Source organism: Xiphophorus couchianus, chromosome 15 (genome assembly GCF_001444195.1).
Source record: "Xiphophorus couchianus chromosome 15, X_couchianus-1.0, whole genome shotgun sequence".
In the NCBI taxonomy this organism is placed as follows: domain Eukaryota; kingdom Metazoa; phylum Chordata; class Actinopteri; order Cyprinodontiformes; family Poeciliidae; genus Xiphophorus; species Xiphophorus couchianus.
Window position 1 is genome coordinate 2834628 of NC_040242.1, and position 5856 is coordinate 2840483.

Consider the following 5856-nt stretch of genomic DNA (forward strand, 5'->3'; position numbering starts at 1 on the left):
CTTTAACAGGAAGTAGAAGCGGTTTCATAATCAGTTTTTGTTCTCGGCTCCATTAAAAAGCCGAGACACCCAGAAAGCATGTGAATGTTTCACCCGTATCTAAATGTTATTCTTAAATGAAACAGAAATGAAAGTTGTAAAGTTATGCTTGATGTGGTTATTCTATTATTCCATTTCCTTCTCACAACTCAACTCCTCCTACAATAAAAGAAAAATAAACAGTATTAAAATTCTCTCCGTATATTTTTATGCTATAAAAATTTACCACAATGATGCAAATTCTTGACATTATTGTTTAAGAACATAATTTAATACCGACTTGATGTAGGACTTGTTGGAGAATTGTTTTGCCTCAGTGTTGGATGATGAGGCAAATTGTCATTATCATGCTGTTTGTTTGCATTAATTTATTCATGTTGCACTTTTAAAAACAGGTTGAAAACTGAACCAAAGTGCTGTACAAAAACAATTACACAATAGAATAAGTTGATCAAAAGAGAAAGAGACAAAATAACATTACAATAATATTAATATTATTGTAATGTAATAAGTAAATAAAATAAAAACAAAACATCACAACAGAAAAGTTACAGTATTAGGTCTCAATTAAATGCCAACAAATAAAAATAATTTTTAGGAAGCGATTTAAAATGACCCAGACTGGGCAGATCTAACCTGGGAAGGTAGTTTATTCCAGAGAACAGGAGCAGCAACGGCGAAACCACCATCTCCTTTTCTCTCAAGTCGAGTCCGAATGACTTTCAATAGCAGCTGATTATTTTCTCTTAAAGTTCTGGACTCACAGTGAAGTTTCAAAAGATAGAGAACAAATCAGGTCCAGGAAATAAACCTTTTCTTGTCATGAAAAATAGATTTTTGTTGAATAGAAAATGATGCAGAAGTATCACAACCACAAGCATTTGGCTTAGAAGAAGCAATACATGTTTCGGCCACAAGGTGGCACTGTAGTTTTTGTAAATGCAGCATTCTACTAACTCATTTCCTTTATATATATTTTAATCCAGGTGTTAAAATAAGAGAAGTGAAGCTGTGGCTGCAGAACACTTTTAGACACAAGTAATACAATCTGACATCATAAATAATATGTCACTCTCACTTATTACTTGAAATCATCCAATCAGAGAAGTAATGATTTCTTGCATTGTTAATAAAAAACCTGTAAGTTAAATGTACAGTTTAATTGTATCAGCAACAAAAGTTGAATCAAAGAAGAAAATAACAGACAATATGTGTAATGGACACTCTCTGGAAAAATATAAATATATTAGCTAAGTTATTGTTATCATAAGCACTTTTAGAAAAAATGCTAATTGTAAAACTATTTATTTTTCCCTTTTCATTTTCTTTTCTTGCTGCTCTGCTGACCTTTTACTTTGAAATACTTTGCAAAAAACCCTGATTATTCCTTAAATTAAACTGCATACTGAGTCAGACAATCATCAGTAAAATAATTTGTTTCAACAAAATAGTTTGATCTTTTTGCCATTTATGTTCACCATTAGCCAGTCAGGATTGTGGATTTTGTTTCATCACTGGTCGGCACTTTATCAGCAGTAAAGTGTAACACATATTTAATTGTTTTCTTTTTATTTTATTTTAAGCTTAACTTGACTGAACCCTTTAATCTGAAACTGCAGGCATGACAGGAAGCTGGTTAATCAACCCTGAACAGGAGCAACAACCTGTGACACGTTAGACTGAAAAACAGAAGTTTATTTGAATGTATTTTCAGGAGGCAACAAGACTGTTGCAGGAAAGATAACCTACCACTTGATTAATTTATTTTGTTTACTCGTTTATTTTGCATTCAACCATAAAATTGATTCTGACATTGACTTTATTATTTAACAGAATAAATGTGAACAAATCATCAACCCAGAAAGATCTACAACTGCATAATAGTGATATTAAGATAAAAACAAAAGAAGATCATCAAGGTTACGTCTCACCTTCACTTCCTGCTCAGTTTGAAGACTGTCATGAATGTCTCGATGTTTCTTAAGGATGTTTTTTTACCAGTATATATAACAATTATCACAGCAGCTACATCTAAAATTGCTGCTATTACTGATGGGTTCTTTAAATCTGAAAGAGCAAAAGAGAAGGTTTAGAGATAGTTAATCAAATTTCACATATTTACAATTAAATGGTTTCAAAGTCTGTGTTTGTCCTAGAAAGAAGATTTTCTTACTTGCTACCGATTTTTTGGGATGTCAGAAATGATTCTGGATCATATTCCATGGCTCAACATTGTACATAAAATTTTTTATCAGTTTTATGTTTTCTATGTATAAATTTACAGCCTAAGTCATTCTTTAATAAATGTGACATTGACACCTTCATTCCGATTCAGTTTATTTATATAGTAATGTCTCAATGTACAAACAGGTCCAATTTATGTCATTTAAAATAAAACAAGTTACATTTTATTTTAATTCAATAAAATCTCTGCTGTCTTCATCAGTGGGTTGAGCTCCTCTGCTGTGTTATGGAGAGAACTGGATTTTTCAAAGAAACGAGAAAATAGTTTTTTATAATTTTATCTTTTATTCTACAGCTGCAAAGTGTTGGTGGAACATAAAGCTCCAAAAGAAAAATGTTTTAATGCATTACAAACCTATTGAATACATTAAGTTATTAAATATTTAGGTTTTTTTCAGTAACACATTTCACTAAGAGAAACACAAATAGATTTATTTCACACAGATTAATGTTTTCAAGCATTTATTTTTGTTAATTATGATGATTTTCTGCTTTAAGTGAAAACGTTGAGGAGCTGATGGTGGATTTCCGCAGGTGCAGACCAACCTCACTGACAACATTCTTAGGTTTTATTTGAAATAACTTAAGAAAAACGTCCAAATTAGATTCTATAATTTAAAAGATAAGAAATAAAATTCTGTGCAACATAAATGTATAACAATACAACATTTATTCACAATAAAACTCTTTTTATTGAAGCTTCACCCAAGCAGCAGAGAGACAGTTTTCAGACTTCTTGGTACAACATATTATTTATCATCACAAAACAAAGACATTAATCCCATTTAAGAAATAAAAAAGGTCTTTAAAACATATCCAATGTTTCCCTAAAATATTTTAAATAAAACATTTAATTAACTCTTACTCTGTTTATAATGATACCTTTACATCATCATGTTGTAACAGAATAAATGTGAATAAATCATCAACCCAGAAACATTTGCATCTGAATAATTTTACTTCAAGGTTTTTCAGGACGTCAACACTCCACCTGGTTGTTTTTACGAACCAATATAATAATCACCAGCACAACTATCTCTATAAAGAGAATTACACACAAAATTTTCAGCTTTTTTGTTGTCACTAAATTCTTCAACCCTAAAAAAAAACCATACAGTTTATATTTCACATATAATTTTATCAGAAAAATCAGAGCATAACCAGTTGGTCTAGAAACAAAGTTTCTACTTACATTCTCCAGCGTTTTGAAAGCCAATCTGAAAGAAACAAATGATAAATTGACAATATTTAGCTTCCAGTTTACTGCATGGATCATTTCCAATATGTTTAATAGTTTAGATACCAATTGGTTGGAACGTCCAAGATGATTCTGGATCTGAGCCCATGATTTATTATTGCAGCTACACTGGAGGAGATGCTCGTTACAAAACAGAAAATCCACAGTCAGGACGACGTTCAAGTCATGCACTTGTCTGCTGCTTTCTGCTAAAGCCGGGTTTCTGTTGTTGGTTTCATGCAGCACAACCAGAATCACTGGTTTATTGGCTGAAAGGGAAAAAAACAAGACAAAAAAGATAAATAAAAAAATGATCAACTTTTGTTCAGTGTTTATAATATGCATTCCAACCTTTACGCAAATGAAGCAGATAAAACAAAGAGGTTCATGACTGAACATCACTGTGGTGATGAAATAAACGTTTTAATGTCTTTATCTCTCCACAGGGACATGTCTGTCGTAAAATATGCAGGTAAGAAATAGATATTTTTTTATTAAACAATGTGACTAACAACATATCCTGTATTTCTAACACTCTTTCCTTCAGCAATTTAAGGAGTAACACTGTTTTATGGCTCCAGATTTTGAGCAAACTGTAAAATATGTAATAAGCTTCACTGAACACCAGCATAAAGTTGCTGTGATAGTAAATATGTGTAATTATCTAGTAGGTAAGAAAGCACCCAGCCTTTTTTATTCCACACCATGTTTGATATAGACAGGAATGAACTTGCACTGAGAAAATGAAATAAGTGGCTCTGCATAATAAGTGTACACAAGAACTAAAGTATTTGACTGAACAGCTGCAACGGAGTGGAGATTATTTCAAAAATAAATACAATAACCGCTAGCTATAAAAATAAATATGTTTTCTTCTATTGATTCTATCTTGTTATAAGTAATATTATAAAGAAAACTTCAGTTAGGACAGAATAAATACTCCTTTTTGGAATTTATTTAGATCTGTAGTTGATGTAATATATATATTTTATTCCATCGTGATCCCAGTAATGAGTTGAATAACAAGCTTGTCCGTTCTCCTTCAGCTCTGGGAACAAAATTCTTTGTCGTCTTGTCTGGAAAAACAAACGGAGCTCATCAGCCCATAGTTAAAAAGCTGAAAGATATCGGCCAAACTGAGGTAGACTCATTTGATCAATGTGACTACCTCCTGGTTTTCTGTCCAATCGCTTCCCGTGTTGGAACCGACATCAATGGGACCCTCAGCAAAATATCAGGTAAGGTACAGCTTTGTCTTTTTTATACTCAAGTTACCAAAGCTTAGGGCTATAATAAACTGCATTAAGAAAATACATTAAAAAAAACCAAAACAACAGGAGTGCTGATCCAGGAGTACTTTTTATATTAAAGAAAAACAAAAAACAATAAAAGAGCTATTGTTCCTTGTGACTGCTAATTTACTGAATGAATTCACCAGAAGTTCCTTATGAGAGGTGAACAGAGACATGTAGCTGAATGAAGCTGAAGTGAGAGACAGAGATGAAGGAGCTTAAGGACAAAAAGGACTGACAGGCGCTCAAAAGAGAAACAATACTGGAGATGGTTGAACAGAGACAGAGCTAAAAAGAGCTGAAGAGAGACATGGATGAATGGGGCTGAAGAGACAAAGCTAAAAAGAGACAAAATGGAAGACAACTGAAAAGAGAGATTGAGCTGAAGCAGCCAAAGAGACAGACAAAACTGGAGACTGAAAAGAAAGACAGAGCTGAAGAGAGAGGCCGACCTAAAGAGAGCTGAAGGTCTTTAATTTGCTCCATTGAGACAGAGATGAAGTGAGAGAGCTGTAGGAAAGAGCTAAAGAGAGACAAAACAGAAGACAGCTGAAGAGAGCGTGTCTGACTGGAACTTAATCATTATAGAATACAAATTTAGAAACATAGAAGCTTTTCACTTGTTTGTTAAAACTGGATAATGATATTAATCCACCTGGTCATTGCAACAGGAAGCTTCTACACCAACGTTTCTAAACCACTGGCCTCCCTTCTTCATTTCAGACGTTAAAAAAGCCATTCTGGTGGTAATGCACCACACCTTCAATCCCAGCCTCATTGTAGCTGACAGCAGCAGACAGGTGCAGAAGCCCAACATCCTCCTTACTGTGGACTGTCTGTTTTATGAGGGCAAACTTCTCAAATGCAACCGCAACAATAACTCAATGACCGACATTGAAAGGGTTGTTGGGACGCCCGTTTCTTGGATAACTGTTAAGGTTTGTTGGTCTGATTACATATCGTCATGACAATGAAATTATTTCCCATAGGAATTATTATTTAAGCTTCATTCTGGTCATAATTGTCTTTATTATTTATTTCAGA

At 33.2% G+C, this 5856-nt stretch overlaps 1 long non-coding RNA gene across 1 annotated transcript; it reads right to left on the bottom strand.

The window, feature by feature from the left end:
• Nucleotides 1–2936: 2936 nt before the first annotated feature.
• Nucleotides 2937–3870, bottom strand: LOC114158166 (uncharacterized). Its single transcript, XR_003598352.1, has 3 exons — nucleotides 3587–3870; nucleotides 3476–3500; nucleotides 2937–3381 (listed from the first exon to the last, which is right to left on the bottom strand). It is a non-coding gene; the product is annotated as an uncharacterized LOC114158166 (long non-coding RNA).
• Between the last annotated feature and the right edge of the window lie 1986 nt (nucleotides 3871–5856).